Source organism: Pongo abelii, chromosome 1 (assembly GCF_028885655.2).
Source record: "Pongo abelii isolate AG06213 chromosome 1, NHGRI_mPonAbe1-v2.0_pri, whole genome shotgun sequence".
Classification (NCBI taxonomy): domain Eukaryota; kingdom Metazoa; phylum Chordata; class Mammalia; order Primates; family Hominidae; genus Pongo; species Pongo abelii.
In genome coordinates, this window is record NC_071985.2 from 122,416,191 (window position 1) to 122,437,849 (window position 21,659).

Genomic DNA, 21,659 nt, shown 5'->3' on the forward strand with positions numbered 1-21,659 from the left:
GCTGGTATTATAGGTGTGAGCCACCGCGCCTGGCCTCAATGTTAGTTTCATTCTGAAAGTTGGCAGGCTGGAGACCCAAGAACAACCCATTTTTTAGTGGGAATCTGAAGGCAGGAAAAGACCTGTGTGCAGCTCAAGTAGTCAGGCAGGAGGAGTTTCCTTTTACTCAGCCCTTTTGTTCTATTTGGGTCTTCAATTGATTAGATGAGGTTTACCCACATTAGGGAGGGCAGTCTGCTTTACTCAGTCTACTAGGTCAAATGTTAGGTGTTTGTTTGTTTGTTTTGTGACAGAGCCTCACTCTGTCACCCAGGCTGGAGTGCAGTGGTGTGATCTCAGCTCACTGCAACCTCCACCTCCCAGGTCCAAGCAATTCTTGTGCCTCAGCCTCTTGAGTAGCTGGGATTACAGGCGCCTGCCAGCATGCCCACCTGGCTAATTTTTGTATTTTAGTAGTGACGGGGTTTTACCATGTTGGCCAGGCTGGTTTCGAACACTTGGGCTCAAGTGATCTGCCTGCCTCAGCCTCCCAAAGTGCTGAGATTGCCCGTGTGAGTCACTGTGACCGGCCAAATGTTAGTCTTACCCAGAAACACCCTCACAGACATACTCAGAATAATGTTTGACCGAATGTCTGGACACCCTGTGGCTCAATCAAGTTGACACAAAAATTAACCATCACACAGATGATTACTGATACATACTGTGTATCATATAGATGGTTTTGAATGCACACTGAAATCTGAGGACATTTACAGGCCATTAGGGACCATGGAATGTTTTCAAGAAAAGCGATTTGATCAGATTAGCTGGGAACTGCTTAAGAAGGATCCCTGGTGGCTATGTGGAAAGTAGATAGTGATAGGGTAGGGTAGGTGAAGCAGGGCAGAGTGGGGTGGAGCAAGACTGGAAGACAGGAAGGTATTGTGCAGGACAGAATGATGAGGTTCTATTCTTTTCTCTGCTAATGACCCTTTCCCCCTTACTGTTGCTACATAACAAATTACTCCAGTGCTTAGTAGCTTAAAACAATTGTGGGTCAGAAATCTGGGAAGGGCTCTGCTGGGTGGTTCACACTTGAGGTCTCCTTCATAGTTGTAGTTGGATGTTGGTTGGGGCTTTATTTATCTTGTCTGTGCTAAGATAAATAAAGATGCATGGTTGGCAGCTGATGCCAGCTGTCATCTGCTGTACACAGCCTCTCCAGCAGGGTAGTCTGGGGGTAGTCAGACTTCTTACATGACATATGGCTTCATTTCAAGAGAACCAGGCAGAAGTTGCATGGCCTTTTCTGATCTAGCTTCAGAAGTCACACAACATCTCCTCTACTGAACTCAATTAGTTGAAGCAGTCTCAAGTGGTCCAGATTCAAGGGGGGTGGGAGGAATTAGACTCCACTTCTTGATGAGGGCAATGGCCAGTTGACAGTATAGAAGAACACGTGGGATGGGAACATGTGTTGTGGCCATCTTTGGAAAAAACAATTGACATAGCTCCCAAATTGACTTATTTTATATACACAATTGCCCCCAAGATATCTCCACTTGGAAGTTTTGTTGTCAACTCAAGTCTAAAGGAGAATTTATCACAACAAACCTCCATCCCATTATTATTATTATTATTATTATTATTATTATTATTATTGTAAAATGATAACTTTTTAAAAAAACATAGACTAAAATATTTTTCTTTTTTTTTTTCTTTGAGACAGGGAATTGCTCTGTCACGCAGGCTGGAGTGCAGTGGTGCCATCTCGGCTCACTGTGACCTCTGCCTCCCGGGCTCAAGCCATCCTCCCACCTCAGCCCTCCAAGTAGCTGGGATTACAGGTACACGCCACCATGCCCATCTAATGTTTGCATATTTTGTAGAGACAGGGTTTCACCATGTTGCACAGGCTGACTAAAACCTTTTATCTTTGACTTTTCTCTCTCTGAAAATAATCTGCTACAAAGTCCTATTTTTTCTTCTTCCTTTATGTTGGTTCCACATCCTACTTCCCTAATTCTGGAGTAGGCCCCTAACTGAAGTCCATTTATCTAAATTTCTAATATTGGGTTCCCTGGGAAGTGAACTCTGAGGCAGAGCTTAGCATGCAGGGTTTTTCTTAAGGGGTTACTTTAAGATGGACACCTGTGGCAGGGAAGAGAAGGAACTAGAATTGGGAAGGATAAAAAGTGGAGCTGCAATACAGGCCCAACACAGCCTCAGCTGACTCAGTGGGGAGCTCTGGAGTTAGAATGTTCCTTCAGAGTTGTCCCACAATGGGCTAAGATGGATGAGCCTTTATGTTTCTGCATTGTCCAGTCACTGGATGGGCCACCATGGAAAGGAGCATGAGCTTGGGCAAGGCAGCTCTCTGCAGTTGAGGAAATCCCCGAGTGGGTGACCGCTGCTGGTTGTCCATTCACGGCACTCCCAGGAGCTGGAGCAACAAGTCCTTCCTTCATTCAGTCTTCAGCAAACTTCGTTCCACATCATTCTCTCCTGTTGATTTACCCTCTGATTATTTCATGGCCGCTATTTTGCCCCACTCCAATGCAGCTAGGTTATGAGCTCCTTGAGGGAAGGAATGGAGGCCTGCCTTTTCCCCACGATGTTCAGCACAGGTGAAGTACAGATATATGTATAGTCAGAGCTCAAAAGGTGCTTGGTAGTCAGTTAACCAGGACTTCGGATTGATGCAGAGATTGCTGACCGTACTGTTTGTATTACCATTACCATAGCAGAAGAAATACTTTAGGGGACCTTCACCTCATTGTCTTTCTGAGGGAGAAGAAAACTAACATCCTTGTTATTAATAGCTGCCCAGAGCTTGTGGTGTTGGGCGGGGAGTGGCAGCAGGGTCCGGAAACATTGCCTCTCTGATTCGAGCTGCACCTGAGGTCTTACTCCCCACCCGGCCTTTCCCCTCCACGAAGTAGAGCTGGGATCCTTCTGGTTCTCACAGGGTGCTGTGTGCATTTAACTAATTAGTGGCTATAAAGTGTTGTCCAAATGTCAAGTATAATTATGGTTAGCAGTTACTTTTGCCTGGAGAGGCAGCATTCCAGCCATTGTCGAGGGAGGGAGATAAGTGATAGAGTGTTCTATTAGAGACTGGGGGAGCAGGAGCTGCTTTCCTGCCCTCAGAGGGTCAGGAATCTGGATGCAGCTTTCACACACACACACAGGACACACCTAGGCAGGAATCCCCTGCGGAGTCATATTTTTCTTTATAGATTCATTTCCATTTTGGGGATAGAGAAAAGCATTTCTGAAGTGCACTGCCTGGAGCCGCCATCAAGGTAGCTTCTTAGAGTGTGGTTAAGCTCTGAAAGCCACTCGAAGACCCCCTCTTCCCCGGGCCCCAGAGATGTTGTGGGCGAAATCCACCTGCAGGTTTTCTGGCCACCCCCACAGCATTACCGCAGCATCTGAAATTTAACAGTAGCCTCTGCAATCATAATAATACATTAAAAATAAAGTACTTTGGGGCTCCCTAAATGGAAATTTCTATGTGATTTTTATATTTAGAATTCTTTCTCTCCCTCTGGGTAAATTTTATAAATAACCATTGGGAATGTTGAACAGAACTCGATTTCCATATTGATTCTCTTTTGTCTTTTCACATAGGAAATACCAAGCAATTTTTTGTCACATGACCTTTTCCCATGAAGGTTTATAAAATTAGATAATGTAAACTGGCAGGTAAATAGGAAAGGAGGGAAAAAAAGAAGGAAACAATGGTGTGGAAATAAGCAATGGTTTGCTTAGAAAGAAATGGAATTCCATGTTATATCTAGAGATAAATACAGGTTCATCTCACTGTCCTGCCTGTTCGTAGTTAGAATTGGAGGCTATACTAGCTAACATTTTTTGAACACTTGCTGCGATCCACATAATTCTCAGGTACTTCCTATGTCTTATCTCATTTACGTCTCACATTAACCCTGGAAGTAGATATTATTATCACCCCATTTTATAGAGCAGAAACTGAAGACTAGAAATTAAGGAATTTACCACATGTGTCCATCTGGCTCCAGAGCCAGCCAGGGCTCCTAACATCACTCTGCTACTAAAGGCTGGGTGGGGCATGCCGTGAATGTGTAGGGATTGTCATTTCTAGAAACAAGAGCCAGAGCACTGTAAGTTCCTGGGATCAATGAAGATTCCTTCATGCCAGCTCACTATGGACACCCCAGAAGCATTTTTGACCCTCTTTACCCCAGGACTATGCAGTCTCAGAAGTTTCTTGGTGAAGCTTTCCTGTGTCTAAGTATTGAAACTCTAAGTGAAACTTGAGTCCATGTCCATTATTTACACTAACTCAGAAATAACCTTAGAAAAATATATATTCTTTTAAGGGATAGGGTTTCACTCTGTCACCTAGGCTGGAGTGTAGTGGCTGATCATAGCTCACTGCAGCCTCAACCTCCTGGGCTCAAGTGATCCTCCCACCTCAGCCTCCCAAGTAGCTGGGACTATAGGCATGTGCCACCATATCTGGCTAATTAATTTTTTGTTTTCGTAGAGACAAGGTCTCACTATGTTTCCCAGGCTGGTCTTAATCTCCTGGGCTCAAGCAATCCTCCCTCCTCAGCCTCCCAAAGCGCTGGGATTATAGGCGTGAGCCACTGCACCCAGCCCAAAGACATTCTTTTATATAAAAACCTAGAGGCAAAGTTTTTCCTGACACATCCCTCCCCCACCCCGCACCCCAGTCTAGGGCAGTTCTTGCTACCCATAATGCACTCTTGGAGCATTCTAGACTTTCCCTTCATAGCATTTATTGTAGTTGTGGATTACATGTTGGTGTGACTATTTGACCAGTATCTCTCTGCCTCACCAGGTTGTAAAACCCCATCAGGGCAGTGACTGAGTGTGTGTCACTGTGTGCAGCATCCCCAGAACCTAATACCATGCCTGCATGGAACAAGCACCCGGATATAGGAATGAAGGACGCTACTGGTGGCCCCGTCCGGTTCTGAGAAAATGCTGCCACAAGCTACAAGAGAAATCTGCTTCTCTGAAGCCTTTAAAGATTTGGTTACTTTTTCAAAATGAATATTCTTTAATACACAATTTCAATAATTTCTGAAATGAGGATAATGGCTGGCTTTTTTTTTTTTTTTGAGATGGAGTCTCGCTGTCACCCAGGCTGGGGTGCAGTGGTGCAATCTCAGCTCACTGCAACCTCTGCCCCCCGGGTTCAAGCAATTCTCGTGCCTCAGCCTCCTGAGTAGCTGGGATTACAGGTGCCCGCCACCACGACTGGCTAATTTTTGTATTTTTAGTAGAGACGGAGTTTCACCATGTTGGCCAGGGAGGTCTTGAACTCCTGACCTCAAGTGATCCGCCTATGGCTGGCTTTTTATAATAGTTAAGAATACTGCTCCTGGAGTCAGAGGGTCTGGTCCTCATCCTCTGATTTTTCATCACAACTTGCTGCATGATGATGATCAAGTGTTTGAACTTCCCAGTGCATCCATTTCCTCCTGGGTAAAGTGGGGCTAATACCGTTAAAGCAGTGACGTAAAAATTAAATGAGTTAACACAAGTGAGCATTCAGAATTGCATCTAGTGCATGGGAATCCCTCATGAGTGTTAGCTATTATTATCAGTGTGCCATCAGCTTGGAACTCATGCAGTTCTGCTACAGATTTGTATTGTTCCTGAGAACAGAATATGAGACCAAATTGAGGCCAGGTGTAAAGGCATCTGGACCTTATATCCCTGCTGTCTAGTTTCTTCAAGAGGCCAGAGAGAACATCCCTCAACTCCAGCCTGCCAAGTGTCATTTATTTTAATGCAGTGTGCCCTCAGTCTTAGGCAATGGAATTCTTCATCTTCCAAGGCCTCTGGCTAAGACTGGAGACTTGTGCCTGCTCCACTGCTTGGCTGGATTAGACGCCCTAGAAAGATACTTTTAACTCAGAGAAACTGTGACTCCATGAAAGGGTCAGATCCCACCAAAAGTTATCCTGGTTCTCCATCAGTTTCTCTCTCCACTCCACCTCCCCCAGCCCATCCTCCGTCTGGGCTCCAGGACTCTTTCCTTCTGTGTTCCCACAGGACGGTGCCTGCTTTTACCCACCCTCTAGACTTTGCCCCAGTCACCTCAAACAGCCGAAGGTCCAAATTTAGTAATAGAAATTCACTTCTCTAACCACTTTACAAAAACATTAACTCATAACTCACGGAAACCCAATGAAGTCAGTGCTGGTGGCACCTCCGTTTTACAGATGATGAAACTGAGGAGAGGAGAGAGGTTGAATAACTTAGCCCAAGGTCACTTGCTGAAAAGTGGCAGAGCTAGGATTCACTGCCTCTGGTTCACTGCCTTGGAAGGAAGGAAAGTCTCCCTACTCCCACCACTGGGGAACTCTTCTTTAACTTTCTCCACAGTGTCATTGGTCAGATAAATGAGAGGCGAGGAGAGAAACAAAGACGGATGTATGTATAAACTTAGGCAAGCATGGAGAGCCATGGTGATGTGGTTAAGTGTCAGTTCTGGAGCTGAATTGCACTGGTTAGTGTCCTGGATTTTGAATTTACTAACCCTGGAAAATAAAATTAGAATAATAATAAGTGTACATACATACCTTACGAAGTCATTTGGAACCTGAAGTTAATAAATATTAAGCCCCTTAGAACAATGTCTGGCATATAGTAAGTGCTCAATACTTGTTATCTGCCTTTTTTTTTTTCTTTTTATGTTCTCAAAAGGCAGAAGCAGCAATGCCTTTGTAGAAAGAATGGTAGACTTGGAATCAGAAGATTGAGTCTGAGTACCACTTAGCTTTTGCTTCCTGTATGATCACCAGTAAAGCATTTTTCCTCTGTGAGGCCTTGCTGTTTTCATCCCTAAAATTGGGAGGAAGATACTTTTACACACTGAGATGGTGGCCTATGAAAGAGCTTTGTAAATTTGCAAGCTGTGACCAAATAATTATCCCATTTTGTGATTTAGGACTTCTCCTAGAGTAGACAGAAAGTTGCCTTTCAGAAGATCTTCAGACTCACTTCTCAGCCTTTTGGCTAAGTTCAAGTGCAGAAGGTCTTCAGACTGAAAATACCTTCATCTTTTAGAATTCCACCACTGGAGAGTCATTGTCCGAGTCTTCCAGACTTACTAAGATAAATGGCAGGAAGTATAGAGCCCAGTGTGTTTGCCAGGGAGAAGAGAAGTCTCGGGAATATGACTGCCGTCTTCAAGGAGTTGAAAGGCTGTCACAGGGTGGCCTGGTCAGACTTCTGAGTGACCAACAGGTAAGAACTGGGTCTCTAAGTGGAAGTGTCAGGGCTGATTTAGTGTGAAGAAAAAAGAGCATTCTTTCGATTATAGCCCTCAGAAAGTGGAAAGGGCTACCTGATAGTGAGTGCCTGCCATTGGAGGCATTCAAACAGATTTGAGACCTCTCCATGGGAATGTGGTACAGGAAATGTTAACGAGTCAGGTGGTGATGAAACTAGTTGACCTGGGCCTGGGAAGATCTAATTCATCCTAGGATGGCAACACGCTGTGAGGCACGGGAGGGCCTGTGAGGGAGCGGAGGGCTGGTTATGCAGGGAGGCAGGAGGAAAGTATAGGGGGAGGCCTGCTGGGAACACAGGCCCAGCTCAGCAGAATTCACTCTTTTCCCAGAGTAGCTCCTGTCTCTTCGGCCACTTTAGGCCCTAAAGCCTAGAACTGTACACAATACACTCATTCATTCAGTTAATTCAGCAAATATTTACAGGCCTGAGAGTCAATTCCCATAGCGGACGCAGTGTGGGATTGCCTGCCCTGGCAAGCCTCCTGCCTGGTGACCAGCAGAGGGCAGGAGAGACGTGCAGATGCCAAACCCTGCACAGCCCACTAGCCTAGTGAGCTTCCCTGCTGGGGAAACTGGGTCACTCAGTCCTGCCAAGCTGCAAACATTCCGAGGGTTGTGGGCATGTTGGGCCTCTCCGGCAAGGGCCTCTCAAGCGAGGGCTATGAGGCCCCAGATGTCACCTGGCAAGGCTGAGACCTCAGACCTCTGGACTGGCAAAGTCGCTCCCTCCTGCATGGGGAAGGAAGGAAGGATGAGGCTGATAACATGCGATGGCTCAGGGAGAAGGCTGGAGGGATCTCTTCCCAGCAAAGTGTTTCAAGTAGCAGGGGCAGCCCAGTCTACGTGTCACAGAGGGGCCATGGGAGGCCAGGCCTGCCACGGTGGATGGGTGGGGCCGTTTGCTTCAGAGAATGCCTAGACTTCACTAAAGAAGTTTGAGGCTCTCCTTAGGCTGGACTGAAATCCCCATTTGGAAGTGCATAAAAGGCTAACTCGCTGGATATGAATGGATGAATGCCAAATCTGATACCTGAGTGGTTAGGAGGCAGGTTTGGAGTCAGATTTGCCTTTGTGTCATGGTTTTCCATCTATATGTCATGGGACCTTGGGTAAGTCATTTTCAGACTTGATTTCCTTGTCTATAAACTGGTGGTGCTACTGTGAGTATTAAGTGGAATAATGAAGCAAGTGTGCAGATTGCGATTCTTTCTCCTTCCCAGCTCTCTCTCATCCTGGTCGGGGGACTGTGTGCCTGGGATAACCGTTGAAGCAGATGTTTTTTTGAGAATGGAAGTGAGGAGTGGATGCCCAACATGCTGTCAGTCTGGGCAGGGTGAACTCAACCTGAAGGCATGCTGTTCTGGGTAAAGCACGTGGAGCCACCTCTCCCCAGGCTTCTCTGGCCCCCATAGAGTCCTGCTGCAGAAATATGCGAAGTGTGTGAAGGCTCGCGTGGCCTCTTGAAGTCTGAGGGTTAAGAAATCAGGGAGGTGAAATAGGCCTGGAATGGGAGGAAACTGGAGGATGGAATGGGAAGGAGCCATTCCCCAAATTCCCATTCCCTTTATGGACTGATGGTTAGAAGGGCCACTTGAACCTGCAATCAAGGACCAGTTTATGCACTCTTCAAAATGTGTTTTCTCAACTAATCTAAGACCTTGAAGCAAGGACTTTGTTGCCCATTCCTCTCCAGGAGGGATGGTGGGTGCTGATGCTGCTATGTAAAGGCTCAGCACCTTGCTCAATACTTGTTTGCTATTGATGAGGAAGGAATCTTGGACAAGTAATTTGAGTTCCCAGTTTTACTGATTAAAAAATAAATAGAACTGAGGCTCAGAGAACAGTGGAACCAGGAGAAGTAAAGTTCCTGTCATTTGCAGTTGCTGCTAGAATCCTCATCTGTGACCATCTGGAGAAAGTGGCTCAATCCCTATGGTGAGCTGCTCAAATCTTGGAGTCTCTCTGCCTCTTTAGGGATTTCTCTTTGGCTAAATCCTCTCTACTACACTCTAGCCACTGCTTATGTTACCCAACCCCAGGTGAGAGACAGACTGAGTTTTCCTCACTCCAGCCTAACCTTTAGGGCGCCAAGGAGCAGCAAGTGCTTCGCAGGTTGAGGGGTAATCCACCAGGTGTGTAGTGCTGGCAGCATAATGTGATAGAGCCAGTCACCTATATTGCAATTCCAGCACCACCATGTACTGGCTGTGGGACCTTAGGCAAGATACTTGATGTCTCCAAGTCTCAGTGTCCCCATCTATAAAATAGGGACAATAATAGTATTTACCTTATAGCCCCTGTTCTTTCCAGTCCTTCCTAATCTGAAATTGGAAGAATGAATAAATCAAACAGCCATCTTCTTCTGGGATGGCTGGGAAAGCCAAAGAGCGACTCAAAAGGAAAGAATTGAAAGCTGGGCTTTGGAATCTTCTCATCCAGGCACTAGGAGCTGTTGGGTGGTGTAAATAGCCCTGGGCTGGGAGACAGGACCATGGCCTAGCACAACTCTGCTCTCAGATTGCTACCTTATCCACGTTGCCAAGCCTCTTTGGGCCTTAGTGTCCTCCTCTGGACAATGACAAGGTTGAGCTTGCTGACCATGGAGGTCCCTGTAGCCTTGCCCCTACTGAGATTCTCGGCTGCAGAGCTGGGCCCTCGTTCTTTGGGATTCAGCCCAGGCCTCACACAGTCACAGTGGCTGAAGAGGCAGCACTTTGCTGAGCTCTGGCCTACTTCCCAGAGAAGGTCACTCGGCCCCAGGGAAGCCCCTGGTTTGCTGGTTTGGATGCTGTGGAGGGCCAGGCAACAGGGACCTTAGCCTATTGGCATCTGGTTCCAGCCAAAGCTTTTCAGGGACGTGTGAGGGTAAGCAGCAGGGCTGGCAGAAGCAGTGAAAACCAGCCCAGAGCTTACGTTCTGTGGCCTTGCTTTGAAATCTACAACCTCAGCCACCTGGGAAATGATGAAGCTCTGAAAAGAAACACTGGTCAGGAGCCCAGGGGAAGTTTCCTCCTGAAAGGCCTGTGTGAGGATGGATTCCATGTGAGGGGGAAAGTATTGATAGAAGGAGGCTCTGCAAAGGAAAACAAGCAGGGCAGGAGCAGGTACCCCATTGCTGATTCAGTCAATAAGCAGTGATTCAGCGTCTGCTCTGTGTGTGGCGCTGGGTAACAGCTGTGGGGGTGTCATTAAAGAATTCAGATGGGCTGGCTTGGAGGACTTTCTGAACCGTGAGAACTAGATGTGATGTGGACTATAAACATGTGGGGGTAGGGAGTTGGAGAAGAAAGAAATCAGTGCCAGAGGGCTGCAAGATCCCCCAGGAGGTGCCTTAGAGCTGGCTGCTCTCGGCTCTCAGGCAGGGGATTGGTTGGATTTCCTTCCTCAGGCAGTGAACTGTCCTAGATACCCGATTCATTCATTTGACAGCTAATGCCCGGTTATAACTGACTCTGTAAATTGTACTCCCATGTGTTGACTCATTGGATCTAATGACCACTGTATGGAGTCAGTGAAGACAGGTATGATTATGATCATCCGTGTTTAGAGACAGAAAAGCAAGGGCCAGTCAGAAATGCCTCATGCAGGGTCACCCAGCTTTCAAGGCTTGGGGCTGAGATTTGAATCTATGTCTATCTATCTTCGAATCCTATGTCTATTACAACAAGATGCCAACTCCCAGTGTCCGCCTATTACCTTGTAGCAAGGATAGACAACATCCTCCTACCTTTACCACATGCAGACTGGCCAGATTTTGGTGGAAATGTAGACATTTTCAGGGAAAACCAGATGCTCTGGTTGCCTATCCCCACTGTGAGCAGTAAAATAGCTCAGTATTCACAGGGTCACCAGGAGAATGCCCAGCATTAACTTAAAGTAGTCCACTAGGCTCTCTCCTTCCACAGGCCCACATCTTGGGGCCTGATGTGCTCTGAGGTCCCCCTGGATCTTGATGCCTCCACTTCCACTTGGTGACTCCACTCCAGGACTTTTTGGTGACTCACGCAGAGGGAAAATACGTGGCCTTGCAGAGCCAGGCAGAGCCACTGGAGTCCTGATGAAGGCTCTCTTAACCAGATGACCTTGAGCAAATTGCTAAGCCCTCCGGGCCTGGGTTCCCTCATTTGTTAAAATGATGACAACCAACTACACCAAACAAAACTTACAGCTTTGTTCTGAGAATTGAATGAATTAACCCATGTGAAGCCACCTCACTCTAAGGAGATATTCAATAAGTGCCCTTTTTCACTGCATAGGAGTGGGAAACTTTGTGGCAAGAAGAAAGGTTATGGGAATGATAATCACTGAGCACTTAAAACATACCCGTTATTATGCTAAATTCTTTACTCAAAATGTGCTATCTCAATTAATCCTCCCAACGCTCCTATGACGCAGGTAGTATGCATCCTCCAATTTGCAGATTAAAAAACTGATACCTCAAGATGTTAGATTCCTTGTCCAAGGCCAACGTGATCAGGAATCTGATGCGGAGCTCAAGTACTGAACAGCTAAGATGGCCTGCAACAAATCCTGCTCTCCTGTCGTGATTGGAGCATCCCTGCCTGAAATGCACTCTCGTTCCATGTTTAGATTTTTGATTCAAGGAAGCAAGAGCCTCCTGTAGGGAGATTCCCATCTCTCATGCTAGGCCACTCCCTCTCCTAAGCGCTCAGAAACTGTGCTTGTGTTTAACCCTTAGGCTTTCCATGTAGTGTTGTACATACGTATGCATGTCTCCTACCCTATGCGATGCTCTTTGAGGGCATAGACAGAATCTTGTTTCTTTCTGTTTCCTCCCCACATAACTATTACCCACAGCACTTTGTATGCAGTAGGCTTTTCATAAATATCTGCTGACTTGGGGTGTGTGTGAGGCAGGGTGAGCAGGGAGCATGAGAGAGCTGGACTGGAATTCCTCCTCCCATGGACTGTGGCTCTGGGCAAATTTCTCAACCTCTGTGGTTCTCCCTCAGTTTCCTCACTCTAAAAGGGGGTGATAGTATTTGCTGTCAAGGGGTTATTGTGAGGAAATGAAGTGAAAAAATGCAGGCAAAGCATTTACATAGTGCCTGGCACATATTCCACACTCCATCAGTGATATGTATTCTAGTAGCTGCAGGGTGGTGCCTGGACAAGGTGGATTGTCGTAATGAGGAAGGAAAGAGCCCCAGGAGGCATGAGAAACAAGGGCCTATTAAAGACCACACTTCCAAGGGGATGGAACAGAGATAGATAAAAAGGAAGGAGATATTTTAAGGAAAGCTCAGTAAAATGGAGAGGAGCCAACAAAATGAATGTGAGGCTGCTGGGATAAGGGGGAAAGGAACTGATTAGAATCAAGAGAAGCCTAGAGCCATGCCCCAGAGACTCTATCCAGGATGAAAGGAGGGGCCTAGAGAAGAGGTAGATGCGCCCAACCAAAAAGAGAAAAGGGCCAGGAGTGGGGAGGGGGTGACTGGGAAGATGACATTACAAACTAAGGTGGCTGTGGAAGGAGCAGTATCTGTCTGGATCCAAAAAGAGGATCTGAAAGCCAAAAAGGATGAATAATCCAGGCATCGGGCTCAAGGCAGGGGGCAGCTGTTCATTTGTGGCTTGATGAGCACTTGACAAAGGTAGTTTAAGAAACTACTTCTAACGCAGTTTAGACTAGCTGGAGCATGTGCCTCACCGAAGACCCCACCCAGCAGGCATCACAGAGTAGTGGAAGCGGAAGGACCCCCAGACCCATGGACACAGTCTGGGGAGACTACCGCCCCTCTCATCCCTGGGGCGGGACAGTGGGAAATTGCCAGAGACAGCCTGAGGAAGGCCTTCTGTCCTGTGCCTCTTTGGTAAATCAAGCAGGGTCTTTCTGTGCATCAAATCTAGTCTCTGAAACTTGAATCAAAATTTGCTGACACAGCAGCTTCTATCTGCAAGAGGTATGCAGGGAAGGCCAAGGTTAGGGGCTCCTTTGACCACTTAGAATCAGATCTGGTCTCAGCTGGAGTCCTTGGTCCCTCCTCTGACCATCACTTGGCCCCATTCTCCACAGTGAGAGGAAGAAGCTTGCCAAGTGGCGAGAGCCAAGTCATCAGCCTGCAGGGAAAGAAATGTTCTTTCTGGCCTGAGGATCTGAGCAAGATTGTCCAAAGCAATTTGCGGACTAACTTGAAAGGCGACATGGACAGGAAGGTGTCTGGGGAAGCAGAAGGCCCCTCATCCACAGATCCTTGAGGCAGACATGCCCTGCCTGTTAACTAGAAATAGTACCAGGCTGGGAGCCCAGAGGAGCACCCCCAACCAGATGTGATGATAGCCTGTGCACATATATGTATACATGTTGAGTGTGTCTTGTCTCCTGGCTCCTTTCACTCCAGGGCAGGTCCGGGTTGGTAGCATGGGCTTGTGCTCTACTCAGTTACTCAGGGACCTGGGTGGCCATGGTTTTGCCGTCTCCAACCAAGGCTGCCCTGGGATTTGGTGTCCAGCGGATGCAGAAAGAACATTGAGACCACACTGGGATGTTTTTATAGTCAGGTCTGAAAGTGGCACACATCACCTCACATTCCACTGACCAAAACTCGTTCCCAAGAACACAGCTAACCTGCAAGGCAGCCTGGGAAATAAAGCCTAGCCATATGCCAGAGAAGGTGAGATGGATTTGGTGATCAATCAGCAATCTCTGTCACATGCCTAAAAGCACAGAGGACATTTCGCGATAGAGGATTGGGAAGAAGCACCTGAGAATGGAACAGATGGAAAAGACACGGGGAGCTTGGACAACATCCCAATGCTACCATGGGGTAGCATTAGTAGGCACCCATATCCTCACCTTAGGAGCATGGTGTCCTGCAGGGAAGACGTGCTAGGAATATTTGACTTGGAGGCTCAAAGAACCAGGAATCTCTTGGCCAAGGGGAAGGGTGCTCTCAAGGTCTAAAGGACCCTCTGAAGAGAGGCCTGGTAACCTAGGTCCAGCTCTGGGCTCAGATGAGGTGGGTTCAGGCAACCTTAGGTCCAGCCCAAGTCACCAGGGGAGGAAAAAAGGCAGGGGCCCAGAACATACACTCCACACTGCAATGCCCCCTGTGCAATTCTCCTGTGCTCCACTTTTATGAAAGGGAGCCAGGAAGCCAAGGTATAGGAGGAGGAGCTAACCGAGAGGTCAGCAGGCAAGGAATATCACTGCCTGCAAAGGTCTGGCCACAATGGAGCAGGGAGCCTCAGGCATCTGAGGAGGAGGGGCCCAGAGAAAGAAAGGAGGAAGGCTATACATGAGAAAAGGGAAATGGAGACAGAAAAGCCTATTTTGTACATGGTGTAAGAGGTGAGGCTTGATTTTAGCGTTGATCTTACTTTGGAGTGCCACAGACCTATCCAACAGAAACTTCTGCAGTGATGGAAATGTTCTCCACCTGTGCTATCCAATAAGGTAACCAATAGCCACATGTGGTGACTGAGCACTTGAAGTGTGGCTAGTGTGACTTAGGAACTGAATTTGTAATTGCATTCAATTTTAACTAATTTAAATCCAATCAGACACATGTGGCTAGTGGCTACTGTACTAGACAGCATAGGCATAGTTTCAGCCCAGTAGAAGTAGAGTAGCTGATAGTCATTTCAGCCGAATGTCCTCATTCTCTGCCTATTACCACTCCTGGGCCCTCAGCTTCATCCCAGCTTTGCCCTGTGGATGAACCTTGGTGGATGGCAATGTAGTTCTACCCTTAGGCTTGGGCAGATTTTGGACTCTGAGATTCTCATTTATCCTTGTGGGTCTCTGAGACTGAGCAGCACAGTGTAGGGAAGAGAGATTGGGCAGAGTGCTAGGCAGCCAAGAAGCATTACTGAATCTTCATGGTCCTAGTTCTGCAGCTTCAAAAGGGGCTTGGGCCTTGGGTTCTCTGCCCTTGGTTTCCAGGCATAGGGCTTTGGTCACTGCATCGCCATCTGTAGGAGGACCTGAGGCACTGAGGCCTGGCTGATGTGGTAGCATTCTGCAAGATGCTCGGGGAAAAGTGTCATAACACAAGGATGGGAAACGTAATTTCATCTGCCACTCACCTACTACATGCGCAGACTGTCTAATGCCACTCACTTGCTCTGTACCCAGACTACCTACACTATAAATGCTTTAATATCCGGTGTCCTGGAGACCCTGCTTCATTTTGAATCTAACATGTCGTCTCTGACATGTTAACATGTAGTTCCCACATCAGCTGAATCAGCTCTGCTTCGAAGCCTATTGTCATCATCTCACGTCCTCTTGTCACTTCAAAATATTGAAGGAGAACATTATCAACAGACATGACTGTCCATTTCTGGTCCCTGAGAGACCTTTAGGCCCAGGGCTGCCTTGCCAGTGCTTCAAAGCCAACATCTGAGTCCCTGGAGCTTGCTTTACCCTTGAGACTTCCCCATGCCCACCTCTTGGCCCAGGCACCAAGCTAGAGGGGCAGAACCCACACTGAATCCTTCCCCTCCTCTGTTGACTCATAGTTCTTTCTCTCCTGTGATATCCTCCCTCCCCTTTGGGGGACAGCTGGTTTTTATCCTCTCTACAGGATACAAAGTTGGCTGGTCCCAAAACAGTATTTGCAGGTGGTGAAAAGGAGTTGATAGGAAAGAGATGAAGCACAGTGTGGCCACAGGGGCCATGGACCAGGGGCCAAGTGGGGTCTAGCCTGCTTCTTACTTCCATCCCCAGAGTCAACATTTCCTTAAGGCCAGGGTTTTCTCCCAGCCTTGAAGGCTGACCCACTCTCTCCATACGCCAGAACTGAAGCCACCCTCAGGTCCCAGTTTAAGCTTCACCGGAGTCCTCTGCCTCTGGCTGCACCAGCTCTCTGAGGCACCAGAAAGAGCTTTTCTTTTTCTTTCTTTTCTTTTTCTTTTTCTTTTTTTTTTTTTTTTTTTTGAAACAGAGTCTCACTCTGTCATCCAGGCTGGAGTGCAGTGGCACAATCACAGCTCACTGCTGCAGCCTCAAACTCTCAGGCTCAAGAGATCCTCCCACCTCAGCCTACTGAGTAGATGGGACTACAGGTGCGTGCCACCGCACCTGGCAAATTTTTGTATTTTTTATAGAGATGGGGTCTTGCTATGTTGCCCAGGCTGGTCTAGAACTCCTGGGCTCAAGCAATCCTCTTGCCTTAGTCTTTCAAAGTGCTGGGATTACAAGCATAAGCAACTGCACCCAGCCCAGAAAGCTCTTTCTAAAGGGCAAAGCTAATGGTATCCTGCCCTGTGCAACATCCGCCAATGGATGTTCAATGGCTCCCCAGTAGAGGCCAGAATCCTTAGCATGCCTTGGAAGATCTGTCATGCTTGTTCCTCTTCTCCAGCCCATACTCTAACCAGGCTGGGATACTCACCTTTTCTCCTCTACTCCACACTGAGCTGTGATGGTCCTATGGAAGGCCTAATCCTCTGGGCTTGGCCAAGATTATTCACAGTTCCCTGTGAGCTACCTCTAAGTCTGCCGATTTCTCTTCTTCCCAGGCAGCGCCCTTACTCCACATTGCCTTTCTGATCTGCTCAGGCATACTACCTCTGTGGCATAGCCCTTGTCTCCCTAACGCCAGGCGTAGGTGCTTTGACAAAACCAAAAAGGTCCTATCAAACACTTCTAGGATCTTTTTGGTTTTGTCACAGCACCTAAGTGAGACCTTACAATTTTAATTTCCTTATCTGTCCCTGAACCCACTCCTAGCAACCAGCACATGTTGGGCTCATTCATATGAGTTTGGCTAAATGGAATGAAGTCCACCCTGGTCACCAGCCCAGGAAGCTTTCTCTTGCCCAAAGCCAGATGAGAGAATGAATGCAGGACCTACAGTTGGTAGAGTTTACCAAGCACTTTTTACAAATTGGTATTAAGCTGTTGTTTCCCACATGTGGCCTCTACCCCTAGCCCTCTACTCTCAAGGGCAGAGACCCAGGTGGGGCTGGTGCAGTCTCTTTCACAGAGTAGGTGCTCCATACATAGTTATTGGATGAAGCTGAGCTCAGACTTCAGTTTCATTGTCCTCGCTGTTTTATTTTTTGTTTTCTGGTCTACAGAGCCATGCAAAGAAGTCTCACGGACAACTGGTGTATGCCCTTTCTCCTTACCCACTCTGCCCTTCATGAACCTAGAGTCAGAGACTCCAAAGCTGGGGCCAGCATGTTCTCCCCGATCTCTGGACTGCCCTCTTGGGACCCACTTCCCACAGCCTCCTCCATCCCCACGAGCAGCTGAGACATCTGATTCATGGATGCTCCTGCTGTGCAGGGCTTTGGTGGTGGCTGCTTCTCCACCGCTCTGCTGCTTGCTCAGCCAGAGCCCTGCCAAGCCTCCTCCTCCACACCTGATGGCGTACCTGGCCGGGTTCTCAGCCTCACTTGGGATTGCTTTCTTTGGTTCCAAGTTGGGACCAACTTCTTCTTTGAAAGAACCCCCATGGTGCCAGGACTATCATCAATTTGCCTCCCAACTCCTTCTCTCTCCCCTAGTCTGCTCCCTGGGTGAATTCTCCTAGAGCAACATTGATGCCCTCCTTACACCATCCTTGGCACTAAACCACACTCGGCCTCCTTCAGCCTTGATTGTGTGGGTGTTTTCTCTCTCTCAATCATGCTGTGGATTCCTCGAGAGCAGGCTTGGGGGCTCAGCACAGCTTTGTAGCCTCCCACATTCTCCATGCTCTCCCACAGACCCCTGCACATGGTAAGTTTTAATGCCTTCTTACTGATTACTCAGAAGTGGAGGCTTATTAAGGGGTGTGTGAAATTTGGGTTCCCTTCCGTTAGGCAATGGAACCTGGGTTCTCTTTCGTTAGGACAGTGTTTCCCAAAGTGTGTTTTATGGGCTGTAGGCTATTAATAGGTGTTGTAGGATAAAGAGACCCGCGATTAACTAAAACACATTTCTTAGAGCCCTAATATGTTAATGAACGTTGTGATATTCCAAGAAGAAAGGTGTGGGAACTCAAGATCAACATGGCTTAGGGCAAGCAGATACGGAACCCTAAGATAGTGCTCAGGATGGTGGAGAACATCTACTTATCTCAGATAAAGGTTAGAAGGCATTGCTTCTCGGCCTTTTGGCTAAGACCAAGTGTAGGACGGAAGGTAACTGGTTAGACAAAGACTAGGGTAGGATCAACTAGTAAATCCAACCTCACACAGATACACTCTGAATCACAGGGCTCACACAGCTAATGCTAAATGCGGGTCCCATAGGGTGAGGGGAACAGGAGTCTCTTCTCTCTCAGGTGTCTATCTCCTCTCAACCCAAGGAGGTGGTGGGCCATCATCAATATCTTAACCAATAAACCTTCACTCAAACCACGTACACCTGGCTGCAACAGCCAGATTCCAGATACTGAATTTCTAACTAAGCTGCAGACCTAGGAATTTTCTAAGTCAGTACTTATTCACCAAATAGGGGCTTTCTGAGATAGGACTGGCCATAGCCAGTAGCCATAGCCAACAAATTTGGCTAAGAAAATTTTTTTTTAACACCTCATAGGATTGATATTTCTAGGACAGTACCTTGGTACATGTGCCTTGGAGGCACTCACCTGTCTTCACCATCAGAGAGGCAGCACCATATGGTCACCATTAATGTTTTGTGATCCTTCTGGGCAACTGTCCCATCATGCAAATCTCCCAGGCTCACAATGGACAGTAAGACTAGCATTGCCATTGTCCCCATTGAACAGATAAGGGAAGGCAGAGAGGTCACTGGAATGGTGAGTCAGGAGATATGCATTTGAGATTCTGCTCCAACATCTACTAGATGTGGGATATCTATCTCTGAAATGAGAATATCTATCTCCCAACGATACTGATGGGATGAAATGAAAATGTGTATTAGAGGACTACATAAGACCCATCACTCCATGACATATTTATTGGACCCATGCTATGTAGCTGTCTATAAAGAATAGCTACTGTTTGCTGAGAGTCTATAGGGTATATAGGGTATCATACACAATTCTTGGCTCTTTCTGTATGAAACTTAATGTAATCCTTACAATAACCTCATGGAGTTGGTTATTATAATCCCCATTTTATAGATGAGGAGACTGAGATTTGAGGAGATTTGCCCAAGTTTATATCCTTATACTGATAACCAGAAAACTTGAACTCAGAGCCAAACTCAAAGCCCACATTCCATGCTGTTTAATATTAGGAGTTAAGACGCTAGTGCTAAAAAAAAAAAAATTTAAATAAAGCTTACTTCACATGCAAACACAAATGAAAAAGATACTAGGTATAGGCTACACTGTATGTGGTTCTATATAATGAAGATTAACCACATTAATATTCATCTTTAAAATTAAAAGCAGTAAAAGTTAAAACTGGTGTTAAAAGAACTGTGTCCAAAGCTTAGTTCCAGAAGTTACTGGTGTAGCAAATATCTTTGCTGTCTGTCTCTCATTTTCTTCCTTTGGAACCCAGGGGGAAATTGCCACCTATTTCCCAAGGCTGTTGCAAGAAGTAAATTGACCTAGAATATGCTAAGCAGCTACAACAGTGCCTGGCTGTTGGCAGACACTCAATGAGTATAGCTGAATAAGATTCTTTGTAGCTTATAATCTAACAATGACACATATTAACATGTTGCAGATATACTGATTTTTAACAACTGAGCATAATACAGGTGAAAATATTAGTGCTTGTTTTTTTTATCATTGTGTTTTAACAATCAGGTGATACGACCTGAGGGCAAGGCAGGAGCCCTGCACAATAACCTAGGTAAGAGCACAGACTCTGAGCCACACAGCCTTGGTCAAATCCACTTACCAGCTTTAGGCCCTGAGGAAAGTCACTTAGCCTCTCTATGCCTGTTCCTTCATCTGTAGAATGATGGGGTGGTTGTGAGGATTATGAGAGTTAATGTATGCAAAGCATTTAGAACAGTGACTGGTATACAGTAAGTGCTATGGAAGCATCCCCTTCCCCCTACCTGCTGTCTTTCTGATCCCTTCAAACACTTATAAATGCCAAGAAGAGGTTTGGATAACATTCCACGCTTTGGGTTTTGTTTCGGTTTGTTTTTTGTTTGTTTGTTTTGTTTTGTTTTTGTTTTTGTTTTTGTTTTTTGTTTTTTGAGACAGAGTTTCACTCTTGTTGCCCAGGCTGGAGTGCAATGGTGTGATCTCAGCTCACCGCAACCTCCGCCTCCTGGATTCAAGTGATTCTCCTGCCTCAGCCTCCTGAGTAGCTGGGATTACAGGCGTGTACCACCACACCCGGCTAATTTTGTATTTTTAGTAGAGATGGGGTTTCACCATGTTGGTCAGGCTGGTCTTGAACTTCTGACCTCAGGTGATCCTCCCGCCTCAGCCTTCCAAAGTGCTGGGTATACAGGTGTGAGCCACTGTGCCCAGCGCTTTGGTATTTTTGTGTTGCACGTTTTATCTCCCCTATGATATCTAAGCAACTTAAGGGCATGATTCTATCTGATTTTGCCTACACAGGGCTCACCTAAAATAAATTCTCAAAAACTGTGGAATCCGTGAAGAAACCAATGAACATCCTGGGGGGGTCCAGTTCTGAGGGGCACCGAGGGCTGTGTGTTCCCCCACCCCATGGCTAAGCTCCTTCACTGCTCTGGGCTCCCACATTTCCTGGCTGCAGAAGTCCCAAGAAGAGTATGTATGCTCTGAAGAGTCCAACAGAGGCTGTAGCAGTCCAGCTGCTGCTCCCCACAACCCTTTGGCCAGTCCATTTACACTTACGACCACAGATTTCGCCTGAGAGGCTGACAGATTAAGGGCTCAAAAGCACCTGGGTATTATGATGTAAGGAAAAGCCCCCTCCTTCCTGGCCCCCATCTGAAAGTCCACCATCTTTTTCTAGGCACCCTCTGGGGCACACTAAACCATTAGCTAAGAGGCTTTCTGCAGCTCAGGGTAGGAAAAGGTGATCTGAGCCCTAAGGAACTAGGATGGGGAGGAGGGAAAGAGGCCAGCTTCTGGGGCCTTGGGAAGTGGGATTTTTGCCTCTCTTCTCCAGGACCCTGGCAGTTAGGGTCTGGTTCACAGAATATCAGATGGAAAGGAGCCTCAGAAATTCTCAGTCTCCAAGCCTCCTAGGGAAGTGACCGGCAATGGCAGACAATGCTGTTCTCACATCTGTTCCAGGTTCATTCCTCACTCCTGTCTTCCCATCCTCTCCCTAAACCCTTGCATTGATGTTCAACATATGAGCCATCCTTCCAGGAGGCCACCTGGCACGGCTGCCCAAGCTTGAGCTTTGGGAACAATCAGACCTGATTTCAAATGCGGACTCTGCCAATTACTGTCTGTGTGATGCTGGCCAAGTTCCTTAACCTCTCTGAGCTTTAACTTCCAGTATTACTAATGTTACTATTTCAGTTTGGCT

At 47.0% G+C, this 21,659-nt stretch overlaps 1 long non-coding RNA gene across 1 annotated transcript in view; it reads left to right on the forward strand.

Moving 5' to 3' along the window:
• The window catches only part of LOC103891846 (uncharacterized), a 53,371-nt gene that overhangs the window by 19,097 nt on the left and 12,615 nt on the right, over positions 1–21,659 (forward strand). Inside the window, exon 2 of the long non-coding RNA XR_010141765.1 lies at positions 1,712–1,829. This is a non-coding gene — a long non-coding RNA (uncharacterized LOC103891846). The remainder of the gene's footprint in view (positions 1–1,711; positions 1,830–21,659) is intronic.